The sequence below is a fragment of the Camelina sativa genome, chromosome 9, assembly GCF_000633955.1.
Source record: "Camelina sativa cultivar DH55 chromosome 9, Cs, whole genome shotgun sequence".
In the NCBI taxonomy this organism is placed as follows: domain Eukaryota; kingdom Viridiplantae; phylum Streptophyta; class Magnoliopsida; order Brassicales; family Brassicaceae; genus Camelina; species Camelina sativa.
Genome location: NC_025693.1, coordinates 5,929,556 through 5,944,325, shown reverse-complemented (window position 1 = coordinate 5,944,325; position 14,770 = coordinate 5,929,556). Strand labels below are relative to the sequence as shown.

Here is a 14,770-nt window from a genome sequence, read left to right as displayed (position 1 = left end):
TGACAACGCATATCAGACTGATCTTCAAGGTAAGTATACCATATCGTCAACAGTCAATGTTTCTGACTTGCTCTCTTACTATGCAGATTCCGATTTGAGGACAAATCCTTTTGAAGAGGGGGAGGATGATATGATCGTGGCAAGCAAGGAGCCAGAGGCTGCAGAGCAACTGGAGGTGGTGGGAAGGATCACTCGTTCAAGAGCTAAGGAGAGGGCCAAGAAAGCTCATGCACTCATAGTGATGGGTCATTCAACCTACCAAGGATCCAAGTCTTCAACATATCCAACCTGAAGACTTCACCCGGTAATGATGACTAGGTAACTTAGGTGAGAAGTTTGTACTCTTTTTCCCATAGCTGAGTTTTGTCCCAATGGGTTTTCTCAGCATGGTTTTTAATGAGGCAAATGGATCACTACGTCGAGTTATCTAGAAATCATTACCCAAGGGGGGATAATCTACAAGTCACCAGACTTCAGTATTGTGTCACCAGACTTCAGACTTTAGTCACCAGACTTCAGTATTGTGTCACCATACTTCAGACTTCAGTATTGTGTCACCAGACTTCAGACTTTAGTCACCAGACTTCAGAATTAAGTTGCCAGACTTCAGTACCTGATGTTTTGCTGTTTTTCTTGTTTTCCTTAAAACGTCTTGTTGTTTTATTTTGAACTTCCTGTTGTTTGGAGTGTCGAGCCTAGGGTTAATTATAAAGCCCCATAGCCACGCCTCCTTGTTCTTTAGCGAAGAAGTTGTATGAACAAGTATTGTCAAACTTTTTCCTCAATTTGAATTCTTGAATGCGTTCTTGATTTCTGGGTTTCTATACACTTTGTGATTCAGAAACTCTTCACTTTGTTTCGTTCCACACAACCACCTAAACATATATCTCCATCGAACCATTGTTATCACTAGATCTTCATTAATTCCATCGTAATTGTCTCCTACGAATCATCACCTTCCACTTCCGCACCATCACCATCGAATCTCATCATCATTCATCAGTCTACAGCCTTCATCAGAGTTCTTATCCTAGGGAGATCGTATCATGTGTACTCAACCACGATCTTGTGGTATCGTTGTAAAACTTCAGGATCGAATCGACATAGACCAAACAATCACACTATGAATTATTAAGATCAAATATAGCTAAGACAAAAGAAGTTTGTGTTTGAAAGTCACTAGCAAAGTAGTAAATAAAAGAGGTATTTAAATCAATGGAAAAACATTGGGAATAGGGAATCATCAGGAAATATGATAACGAATTTGGAAAATTAGATATGGATGCATTAAACACCGTTCTTGAACTCAAATCACAATTGTAATGCTAACCTACTCTCGCAGCGTTAATTATCTAAGCAATGAATTAATAGACCCTAAACTCTCTTTTGAAACCAAGCAAGCATTAACAAGTTCAAGTTTAATTTGTTCACAAAGTGCCTTAACTTCAACTCGCATTGGCTAAGGATCAATTTGCTCAGTGATGTTCTTTTCAAGCAACTCAACAACACTTCTGGTGCCCCGATGAATTAAACCTAAGATCTTAATCTAGGTAATCAATCTAGATTAAGCATTAAGAACAACAATGGATGAAGAATAATAAGATAAATCCCTAATCTAACCAATTGATATGTCTATATTTTGCATCTCCTTAGCCTGAATTTGTCATGCATTTAGCTAGGACAACTAGTCGTTTTGCATCATATTAGAACCTCTTTCGTACACTTTGCATGTTTAGGCAATTTCTGCATCATCCTTGCATACATTGTGCATTTCGGAGTATTTCAGGTGTCTAGGAGACGTTGGAAGCGCAGAGGATCGAGCCACGCTCAACCTCCGCAATCGAGCCACTCCCAGCTGCACCAATCGAACCACTCTCAGCTGCACCAATTGAGCCACTCTCAGCTGCACCAATCGAGCCACTCTCAGCTGCACCAATCAATCGCACATGTTTGGTTTCACACGCTTCAGGAGATTCCTGAACCGACGCCCTATCTTGTCTTTGTAAGTTTTAGGGATTCACGCATTTTCACTATATATACATTTTGTTAAGTCTTGTTTTTGAGGACATCTTAGCTTTTATCTCGTTTTCTTTTGTATGGTTTACCTAGCCACCAAAAACGTACTCCGATCTTGTAATCCATATAGCTTTGATTTTATTGAGTTTTTGCATTGGATTTCTTCTACAAAGTTGTTCTTCTCATTTCTATCTATCTACTATGCTTTGTTGAATATTTTCTGGATTTGTATCTTTGGTGATGATTTCCGGATCTAAGTAGTGTGTTAGTTCTTGAGGATGAGATAGATTAAGTGGAGGATCTTAGGATGTAGAGTGTTTAAACTTTGATTGTATGATTCCCTTTTGGACTAGAGTTAGAAATACTAGTTTCTCTCTGATCAACTGGGACTAGGTTCGAGACATTTCCACACCCAAAAGGTGTTTGATGAAATGTCTGACCAACTAGTGCTAGAGACTTACATTCCTAGCCTAAGAGATTGGTTGTCTAGGATGATTGTTGACATGAATGAACTTGTTTGTCATGCCTGCTCGACCATGTTTCTCTAGCGAGAGCTAGGTATGGAGGTGGTTGAGTCTGAGTAGCTTTTGCCAAGAGATTGGATTAGCTAAGTTGTGATGTTCATTGTTTAGGGATAGTTTTCTTGTGTTATGTTAAACACTCTGTAGACTAGGATACTCCACCGACATCAATTACTCCCATCCTTAGGACCTCTATCTTTTTGATTGATATTACATTCCCGAGACTGTTTCGTTTGTTCATGCTTAGAATCGTTTTCGGTTTCATTTATTCTTGTTCGCTTCTTGTCATACATTTTTGTTTCTGGTTCTGTGACTCATTTCCGTTTTGTATTATGACCATTCTAGGATTGTTAGAAAAACACTCTTTTTGGATTGGCTTAACTTGTGACTTCGTGATTGCATCTTGAGTGATAGTAAAGATTCCAAATTGGATTGACACCTTAAGTACTATATCATATAAGGTTAATTGAGACCTACTAGGAGACACAAAAATCCTAGTATCACCAATCTAGCATCAATTAATCTTAGAAACTGATATGATCATGAGACCATCCAAGAAGATCCTTGAGTCTTGTTCAACACAAACAAAGTCAAAGATCAATTTTTTGAGCCAAACGACTATTTGGGATACATTCTTACCTTGTTTAGAGCATATCTCGAAGTGGAATCAGTCCAATCATAATTCGGATGAAGGAGTTATTCATTTTACAAATCAGGTGAACTCATGGTTACACGATTTGGACCTACGAACATTCAACGGAGGATTCCGACCAAGTCAGAAGGATTCAAGCTATGAACGGAACTGTTATGGAATATTGATCCATTCCAAAACCATGGAGAATTGAAATCACACTGAAATAAGTTCATATGTGAAAGATATGGATATTTCAAGTTAGTGGATTTATCATAGTCCCAGTTCCGCGCCTGAGCCAATGATCGTGTTACACAAACCAACTCAGAAACTATTTCGACACGAAACTACTTGGAGTGTATTAATGGATCTCTTATGTTTCCAACAAGCTCAGGAACAGAAGTTTTGGCCCACGGAACATGAGGATACACTCCATTTGCCAAAGGAGGTCAATTTAGTTCTTCACTTGAAGAGTTTTAGGTCCAATTGGTTTAGGAGCTTCCAATATTATGTATGGAAACCAGGAATTGTTTCTACTAAGCCTAAGGTGAAGACATGATACAGGCAATATTGTTTCTTTTCAGCAAATTGAACCAAGGAGTCAAAGAGAGAGAAGTTCAAAGATGCACTTATTGGGCTAATTCAAGAGATTATGGGCAAGGATAGCATGTGAAATTTTATTGGGGATGATGTCTATCAAGTCCAGACAACTTTGAGCCTAATTCAAGTGCAAGAAATCCCAAAATAATCCCTTTATTTTGTGGTCTAAGAGGAGTGACGAAAATAGAGTTCAAGAGTCACCTTGGGAAGGAAAACTTTAAGAGTTTGGTTTTCATTCAACTATCTATCTTTATTGGCTTTGTTACCAAGTTTCTTATATCTTTATAAACACATGTAATCTCATTTGAGAAACATCAATTAATCCAAATATATTTTATCTTTTATTTGAGAGTGGAAAATGATATGTCATGGTTTTACGGGTTTTAACCATGATATAAGTGTGTTTTTGAGTCTTTTGATTTGTTTTGTAGGATGTTTTTGAGATTTTACAGGTTTTCTAGGATTTTGGCACAGAAGGAGCAAAGTGGAGCAATTTGGATCATTTAGGAGCATTTAACTGGAGAAAATCAAATTGGACTCAATCAAGAGTGATGGTGTCGATCGACACCACCCTTGGTGTCGGTCGACACCCAGTTTAGCCGTATCAAGACCCAAGTTTGGGAAGTTTTAAAAAGTTACCCAAAGTTTTCATAATTGCAAGACTAGTCTCTGACGTGTTTTAGGACATATATATAGTGTTTTTAGGTCTTAGAAACCCTGAAGTTTTATTCTAGCAGCTTTAACTTTTTGAGAGATATTGAGAGTTTTTGGGAGAGAAATTTGAACTCCCTCTGTAGAGATCCTAAACTCATTTCTTACTTTTAAATATCTATTGCTTATTATTCAGAATGATGTCTTGTGTTTCATTGAATATGTTTGAGTAGTTTACTTGTTAGGTTTAGGATTTTTCACATGGTTTTTATGGATTATTACATCTGTTTATTTTAAGGGTTCATTATCTTTCTAGATCTTCATCTTTGGTTGTTCTTCATATTAATTCTTGATTGGTCATCTAGAATTAGTAACCTAGGAAAATAAATTGATATGAGAATATAATTGATTTTCCTGATTAAACCTTTAATGAGCAAAATTACTTCTTGCAAAGAGATTTGATTTAGTAATTTTGTGAATAATCTAAACTTGTTTTTAAAGCTGGTTTTAACCTTGAATTTTACAAAGAGATTTGGATTTTTGGGTTTTAAACTTAGATAGTAGTTGCAGTGAGAACTGATTTATTTTACAATTGAGTTTAGATTTCTAGATCTGATTTCAGTTGCTTGAATCCTATTTATTTATTTATTTAATATTCCATAAGTTCCTGAGAAATTCCCTAGACCTAGCTTTTTAATCCCTTGAATTTACAACACTTCTATTTTAATATTTTGCATTGCTTTAATTTCAATACAAATTATTATGTTTAGCGTAACCATAAAAATCTATAATTTATTGTATGATCTAGAGTTCTTGTGGAATTCGACCCCTAAGTACTACAGTGATCTCTTAATTTGAGAGAATAACTCTAGGGTTTAATTTGAGCATATCAAAAAACTCCTTTGTTCTTTTGGAACTTGTTCTTTCTCCTTGTTGGGTTACATCAAAGAGTTCTCCTTGGTGGGTTACATCAAAGAGTTTTCAGTATATCAAGTGATTTCGCCGCACTTGATGTTGCCATTCGTTAGCTGAGGATTGAAGAGTCGTTATAAGAGAGTCTAGGGCACAGGGATTTTCGGGATTCGTCTCACGCCTTGTCATCTGTCTCCGCAAAGCTTCTATCTAAAGTTCCACCACCTTGCTTTGTTTGGTTTGTTTTAAGAGAGTTTGGGGCATAAGGATTTTCGAGTTCATCTCGCGCCTTATCATCCAGTTTCGCGAGCCTTCAGAGTTCTAGGATTATCAGTCTACCTACCTTAGAGTGTTGATTCCTTGGGAGAATCACTTTAGAAATCTTTCTGAAACACTAAACCCAACAGAGAAACTACTCAGACATGGAGATGAAAGAACAGCAAATGAATGATAAACATAATTGAATTGCAAAAGAATAGAGTAAAAAGGGTACAAAATTCTTCTCCAAAGTGTTTTGAAAGATTAGAGATCTTCTCCTTTCAGCTCTCAATACAGAATAGTCTCAGAAAATAAAATTTATGTCTCTCGAAGAGTTATCTAAACATAGAGATTTTCTAATAGGATTAGGATTAGTGTTTTAGTATAAATAAAGATGTCAATGTGTTACATAACTTGAGAGTTTTAAGAGAACGAGAGAGAGCTTTAGGTTTTTTTTTTTTTTCTCATTTTAGTTTTGAATTTGTTGTTGCGGCTAGCTATTCACCAAAACTACGAAGAGTATTTATCTACCGACATTTTACATTACTTTACGACCATAACATGATCATATTCAAAGGACAATCATTACTTTAGAAAAATTTGTTCCAAGGGACAATCGTTCCAAATAAACTCTCTCTTCACTCTACTTGAGTTTTCACTTTTTCACTTTTTAGATTTGTTCTTGGTGGCCTTGTGATTCACTACCTCGATTTACTGTGAGGGTGAAGGGATGAATTAGATCTTCTTTCTCCGTCGACACTCCTCCTTCGATGTGGGTGCGACTCCAAGATACCGGAAGGAGAGCATTGCTGCAGATCCTGTCGGCTTCAAAACGCTGGTAAGGAGCAGTGATCGACTCTCGTGGCTCATCCGTCAGATTGGCTTAGCATTCACGACGGAAGTCGATGGAGGAGAAGGTGGGTTGTCGAAGTGCTGTGGCGGTTAGCGGTATATTCGTTTCTTGAAGGCTGTTGAGGATTTCGTGCGTTTTGGTTTTCCGATTGAGCCATCGGCCCCTATCGCTGCCGTGACTTGCCTCCGCCGGGCCGGTGTGAAGAGATCTGATTCGGCAAAATGGAAGAACGTCATATCTGGGAAGAAGAGAATATGCCTGAAGTCGAAGCTTGCTAGGAACAGGAGCTACCAACAACGTGCCGAGTTGTTGGAGAGTTGTTCATACCGAGAGATTTGTGGTGGGCTGGTTGGTCGAGTAAAAAGGAACGGTGGTCGGGAGTCGGATGCTTCCTCCCCGTTTACTAGATACCTCTATAAACCGCAAAGTTGTGGTACTCGCATCCGCCGGAACTGATGATCGGACCCTCTGCAACATGGTGTCAATAGGGCACGAGTCTTCTTTTCGGTGATGGTTACTATTCCGATTTGCTTGTAACCTCTGTTTCCCTTGTAATTTCGTGGATCTCTCCATTAAGGAGCCCAATAATAAAAAGCTCCGTTTCTTAAATTTTTTTTTAAAAACATGATCATATTCATACAATCGTATGTATCTCTGTCCCTCATGCTTTAGGCATAACCACCAGCAGGCCCGGCCCTACCAGGCCCGACCCTACCATAAGGCAGGCAAAGCCTATACTTTAGGTCACACAATATTAAAGAAAAAATTGAGGCCACACTAATGAATATGTTATTGGTCGAGTGGCATTAATGTGACTACAAGTAATTTTAAAGTCACCCGGTTTCGATTCCACATGCATCTTTTTGTTTTGTATTTTTATTTTTTCTTTTCCCCTCTTATTTTTTAGAAAAGCTCTCCGATCCTTGACATATTTTTGTTCTACACTTAGTTTTTTTTTTTGTCAAAGGGCTTTCTATTTAAACCGAAAGAAAAAATTACAAAGGTCCAGCCTTAGTGTTTTTGGGCCAAGCCCAGTGAGCAAAAGAGAAAAATACATAGTGGAAGGATCGTGAACTTGAACCTAGTAATAGGCTAACCTAGCCGATGGAATAGTAAACGTCACTCGATCATCTAAGGAGTGGAGAACCAGTGCTGTAGCATCAAGGCAGACATCGATGGATTGGAGTCCCTGTAAGAATCGATTCTGCTTCGGATCGTGGAATCAATGAGGCGGAGGAGTTGGTCAGTGGTTTTGAAGTGTTGGCGATGAAGTCGATTATTTCTCTCGGACCAGATCAAGTAGGACGAACACTGCCAAGCAAGTAGAGTTAGCCGACAGCGCGCCTTTGAGCCTTGTAATGTTTGCATCTGTATCACGGTTGAGTCCCAAGATGTTTGAGGTTGGATCTGGCATTTGGTTGCAATCGATCTCCACACGGTCCAAGTGAAGGAGCAAGAGTAGAAGAGATGTGAGCGGCTTTCTGGGAAGAGGTTACATAGGATGCAGCTTGGATCGGTCTGTAAGCCCCAGTTCAGAAGGCGATCCCGAGTGGGAAGGCGATCTAGCATTAGAAGCCAGGTGAGAAAGCAGTGCTTCGGGATTCCTCCTGAGATCCATGTTACTTTACTCCATGGTACTGTGGGCGAAGGATCCCGGAGCTTGTTATAAACCAGTCCGGTGGAGAAACGCTTGGTAGTAGGACCCGTGGCTCCAGGAATTTCCCAATCATAAGTGTCCTCAGTGTCGGTGAGGTTTACAGTCGTGAGGTAGACTTGAAGAGTTACCTGTTCTTCTGATCTTGCATGAGGCAAACACCATCGACCACGTGAAAAGAGTTGAGCAAGAGTGGAGTTCTTGGGGATTCCCAGACTAGAGTGTGTGTGATTCCGGAGATAGTGCTGTAGTTTCCCGAAGGGTGACCAATTATCCGACCAGAACCTGCAGGTAAGACCATTCCCAATCCTTAGCTTTATCCAATTATATGCTACCTCTCTAGTTTTGACCAACTTGTTCGCCATCCATGAGTAACTTGGCCTTGGTTTCATTGTCCAGAAGTTGCTGAGTGATCCCCGAAGAAAGTGAGCTTTAAACCATGCTACCCAAATCGATCCGGACCTAAAAAAGAGCAACCAAATCAGCCTAATAGTACATGCTTTATTCCAGTAGGTGAGATCTCTTATTCCTAGTCCTCCTTGATTCTTTGGCTTTGTGACTTTGTCCCAAGCAACTCTAGCAGAGTGGTGGCCTTCTAGAGTTCCCTTCCAAAGGAAGGCACTACATAACGAATTTATCTTTCTGATGCAGGCCTTAGGGAGAACGAAAGTAGATGACCAGAAATTCGAGATACCGGCGATGACAGTATTAATAAGAAGCAGTCGACCCGCAAAAGATAAGGCTTTTGTGCACCAGTTATTTATTTTTCCTTTAACCTGTTGCAAAAGTGGTTCACAGTCCTGAATCGAGAGTTTCTTTGTGCATAGGGGTACACCAAGATATCTCACAGGGAGTACGCCATGAGAGAGGCCAGTAGTGGTTGCAATAAGGTTTGTTTCAGCCTCAGTCATTCCTCCCGTATAGAATGATGATTTTTGAACACTAATAGCTAGACCAGAAAGCTCCTCAAACTCTTTTAATACTTGCAGGACATTTTGTACTGAAGTTAGCGACCCATCCAGGAATATCAAGAGATCATCCGCAAAACAAAGATGGGTAAGCTTTGCCGTGTCACAGTGGTAATGATAGCCTATCTTCCCATCCTCAGCAGCTTTGTTGAACATTAGGGAGAGGGTGTTCATTGCAATCACAAAAAGGTAAGGGGAAAGAGGGTCGCCTTGCCTAAGTCCTCTTTTACCTTTAAAAAATAATATTAGTTTTCTTTTATTATTTTCTTCATTCTTTTATTAATCACATATACAACTTAAAATAATATTACTGAAACAAAAATAATTTCTAATAAATGCAAAAGTTTTACAATTTTTAATAATTATACTTCTATAAACTTGCTTTAGGCCACATAAACTATAGGACCGGCCCAGACCACCAGTTACGGTTATAAATTTTGTTTAACCTTAATCGTTACTGTTTAATAAACGGTATGATTAAATACGGTTTCGGTTGAAGCGATTTCAATTGTATATGGTTACGGTTATTTGATAATAAGATATGGTTGATATTATTTGATGACATGACATAAAATAATATATATTATTTGTTTTCTAATTAATATGTTCTTTTAGTGTACTTATATTTCTGTATATCATATGATTCATATTAAATAAATATTAGTTAGTATATTTTATTATGTTTTTAAAACGGTTACGATTTAACTATACGGTTAATCAATGGTTTTGATACGGTTACAGTCAATTAACGGTTATAGTTAATTTAATTTAACTATATATTTACGATAAACGGTATAGTTTTTAAATAAAATATGATTACGGTCTGGTTATTGTTTGGATATAGTTGTAATTATTTTTAGTCTAGGTTTGGACCTATGGATTTTAGTCTAGGTTTGGACCTATAGAGAGACAAAATTTTCCACAAAATATTGTTGCTTTTTTACGTGCATATGTTAAATTGCTAAAGTTAGTATTTATACAGATTTAGTTTTATTGTCACAGAGTTGTAACATTGTTGATATTATATTATTACTCATAGGACTAAATTTTATGTACTCAATATCTAAATTGTGTAACAAGATATATCTTTATATTTGACATCATAACTCTATAAATGATACATCTTTTTTAGTCAGAAAATATATATCATTTGTGGAATGTAAATATATTTTTTTAACTCCAAACTTTTTTTACCAAATTTCAAAAATGTTAATATGGGTCTGAATGGTAACAGTGTATTTGGTTGTGCGGGTAAAGCGGTTTTATTGTTTGGTACGGTTGATATGAAATAATGTTTGATTGGTGAAAAAACTACTAGTGGTATTATTAATAAGAAAATATTTTGGTTGTTAATAAGAAAATTGTTAAACATGTTGTTTTACTTTTAAAACAATATATTCGGTTATATACACACAATAATATATATATATATATAGTATTTAGAAAAAATGATAAAGATATGAAACAATAAAATTGTGCAATTGGTGTATAATTCAATGAAGATGTATAATTTTAAAAATAAAGTAAATTGGATTAAAAAAAATTTAATATATGGAGACCCATGATTTATGATATACTTAATAGTTTATATTAGTCTGTTTTATATTTATATAATCTGATTTTTTATATTAAATACTGATTGTTTTATAATTTGAGAAGAAATAAAGTTATAAATTAATTAAATAAAACAAGCTTTACCCAGTGCATTTTTAAACAATACGCTAGATAATTGGTATTCATGGAGACAAAAGGCGGTCCATGAGTTAATTACCCTATTTTGAAAGCGCACGTAAGTTAGTTTCACTTTTTGGAGAAAACGCAAACCACTCAAATAAATTGTAAATGGTAACATTTGCCATATTTTTTTTTAACTAGTCAAATACGCACTTCATAGTGCTCCCAATCACAGCCATAGCATGGATAAAACATTAGGCTATCTACAATGGTTTTTTTTTTCAACACCCTCCACCTCAACTTTTAACATTCCACATCATTTTCTCTTTTTTCCACCTAATCATTCAACACCACCTCAATTTTAACCTCTCCAATAGTTTTGTTTAATAGAATTTAACACCTTACCCCACTATTTTCATTTTATATTTTTATTTTTACTTAATTTGATAACAACACATTTATAGTAATTTAAAATTAATAAAAGTTACATTATTATTTTTTAAATTGAATTTTATATTTTTAGCTAATATATTAATATAAAAAAAAATATTATTATTAAAAAAAATAAAATTACACAAACTTCAAATTCGGAAAATACAAACACACAATACAACTAATAAAACATACATAACTTAATTAGTACAATCATCTTAACTTAAATCACACACATAAATTTTAAAACCTCTTTAATCACGGAACATCCCGAATTTAGCCCATATGTGTTTGACTAGATCTGCTTGCAATTCATGATGGACATTTGAATCACGTAATTGACATCTAGCACGCACATGATTTGCAAAAGCAGGTAGCACCTCGGTAGAGAATGGTTGTGATGTACAAGAACCACTTGCCTCAGACTGATCATAATCAGTCCAATATTGCGCATATGTATCTCGCTCATCCTCAACAGTCATATTATGTAATATAATACATGACCGCATGATCATAGCTAAATCGGCTATGTCCCACAAACGTGCTGGTTCGCGAATGATTTTAAATCGAGCTTGTAACACTCCAAATGCACGTTCGATGTCCTTCCGACATCCTTCTTGGTGTTGTGCAAATAACTTATCTGGTTCACTTTGAGGAAGACGAATTGATTTGACGAAAGTTGGATAAGAAGGATAGATACCATCAGCTAGATAATATGCCATATCATATGGGCGTTGGTTCACAAAGAAGTTTACTTTTGGAGTATTTCCTTGTTCAACATCATCGAACACTGGTGTACGATCTAGAACATTGATATCGTTCAATGTGCCTGGACACCCAAAAAAAGCATGCCATATCCTTAGATCATGAGATGCAACTGCTTCAAGAATAACAGTGGTGGTTCCCTTATCTCCTCGAGTAAATTGACCTTCCCATGCCGTAGGACAATTTTTCCATTCCCAGTGCATGCAATCAATACTTCCAATAATCCCTGGAAACCCTCGCATCTCGTTGACATGCAAAATTCTTTGGAGGTCATCTTGAGTTGGAGCTCTGAGATACACTTACTCATAAAAATGTATGATTCCTTTACAAAATCTAGGCAAGCACTCCAATGCTGTAGTACCTCCAATTTTGATGTACTCAATGACCGCGTCTGCCGCCATACCATATGCTAACATTCGCATAGTTGTGGTACATTTTTCTAATGGGGATATACCTTCTTTATTGGCTGCGTCAACTCGTTGGGTGAAGTAGTCTTCACTGCTTGACAGGTCACCAACGATTCGGAGGAAAACTTGTTTTTGCATCCGGAATCGACGACAAAACATTGCATCATCATATGTAGGTTGATCGGCAAAGTAGTCGTCAATCAATCTTTGGTTTGCGGCTACATGATCTCTCTTGAAGTATTTTCTCTTGTTACGACCTAGATAATCTTCTTCTATTTTGTTTCGACTCTCTCTAAACCGGTTCACGATGTATCTTTCTTCTATTTCTGACTGTCGTTTGTAAGCTTCGACATCAAAAGGAAAATCAGATGGATCCATTGAGGATTGTGTTATTGATATTTTTTTAGTAAGATGAGGATTGTGTTATTGGTATACAAAAATGAAATAATGAGGTTTCATTTATAAGAAATTGAGTGGTTGATATCATCGGATTCCAAACAAACATTATATTTACTTAATTAATAGATATGGATTAGATTTTGTGATAAAATCCGAAAGTCACGGATTTCATTGTCGGAGAAAGAGCCAAATAGACATTATTAAAGAAGAAAAAAACAAAATGGATTAGATTCTCTGATAAAAGTCGAAAGTGATGGGTTACATTGTCGGAAAAGAGCCAAATAGACATTATTAGAGAAGAAAAAAACAAAATAGATTAGATTCTCTGATAAAAGTCGAAAGTGATGGGTTACATCGTCGGAGAAATAGCCAAACACACATTATTAAAGAAGATGAAAACAAGCACACATTATTAAAGAAGAAGAAAATTAGCACACATTATTAAAGAAGAAGAAAACAAACACACATTATTAAAACACAAAGAGACATACACATGTTATTAAAGCAGATACACACGTTATTAAAGCATATCGAAACAAGCACACATTATTAAAATAGAAAATACATAATTGAACCAGACACTTGAGAATAGTTAATTTCCAAATAGATCGTGACTAAACTTCTCCAACAACTCTTTACTTCGGTCATCAAGATGCTCCTTTTCACTTAGCTTTAGATACACCTTCATCTTTTTAGCTTCAGTTCTTTCTTTCATTAATTGGTTTGCTTCCTCTTGCCTCATGGTTATTTTGTCCAATCGTTTCAACTCTTGCGTCTTGAATTGTTTGAATTCATCCACTCTTCGTTGACTACTTCCAAAGCTGCGCCCTTACCTTTCTGTTTCCCTTTTTTTTTAGCTGCATCTCTCCCCATTGGACGAGCAACAGATCCTACAGAACTTGAATCACTTGCATCACTCTCACGGGATCTCTTCGATCCACTGCTCCCAGATCCAGTATTTCCTCCTACTTGACTACTATAATGTGGTTGATCACGATCAGCTTGCCATTCTGACATTAAATTGAATTGGCCTTTTGTAGAACTTGAATATAATTCATGTGCTTTTACCAATACACCATTCTTCGACCAGCCGCTTTGTTGTAAACGCTTGGCGTTATCATAAGCACCAATCCATTTGCCTAGTTCTAGATTCATGTAGTTGTAATGATTTCTGCATGAAGCTCCGTCGCGAGGAGGATGAAATGAGCAATGCTCATTACAGTAGTCAGCAATTTTACCTCAATAAGCTTCACTTTTTTGGTTTTTACCAACAACGCTGTATGTTCCATATATAATTCATCCACTCAATAACACCAAATTTTGCTCTGTTGTCCATTTGGGGCTTTTCTGGCGAGTTGGAGTTGAATCTTCTGTATTTGGAGTGACTTCAGTACCACCGCTCATATCACCAAGAGCCATTTGCGTAGAAAATCCGGGAAATTCATTTACTCCAACATTTGAAACATTACCCATTGGAGTAGAAGAACTAGAAGGTGTTTGAGATGGATATGACATCATTGATCCAAATATGGAGGATAGTTTGGAACAGCTTATGGCATGAAAAAATTTGGTGAAAACCCATAATTTGGTACATTTTGGGGTTGATTTGCAGATTGGTTTTGAAACTGATAATTGTTGGAATTTGGATAGTTGAACGGATGATTAGAAGAATTTTGAGTGTTAAACGGATTATTATTGGGATCCATTTAACAACAAAAGAAATTTTTTAAAAAGTATTAAGAGTTGATAGGAAGATATAGGAGAAAGTTAGTGAGAAATGAAGTTTTTTTTTATGTCCAAATGAAACGAAAAAAGTCTCTATATATAGATTTTAAAAAATTATGAATTTTGATATAAATTTCTTTTTTAAAAAAAAATTGATTACAACCAAATAATTGAGTATAAATAATTGAGAGGAGATAAAAAAACACACAAAAATCTGGATAATCAATAGGAAACAACAGATAGAAAAAAAAAATTATGTCGGTCCAAAAAAAACTTTCTCTCACCCTTCCCTACAATCACCAGC

At 36.4% G+C, this 14,770-nt stretch overlaps 2 pseudogenes; both read right to left on the bottom strand.

The window, feature by feature from the left end:
• Positions 11,393–12,741, bottom strand: LOC104715050 (annotated as a pseudogene).
• Positions 13,396–14,495, bottom strand: LOC104710586 (annotated as a pseudogene).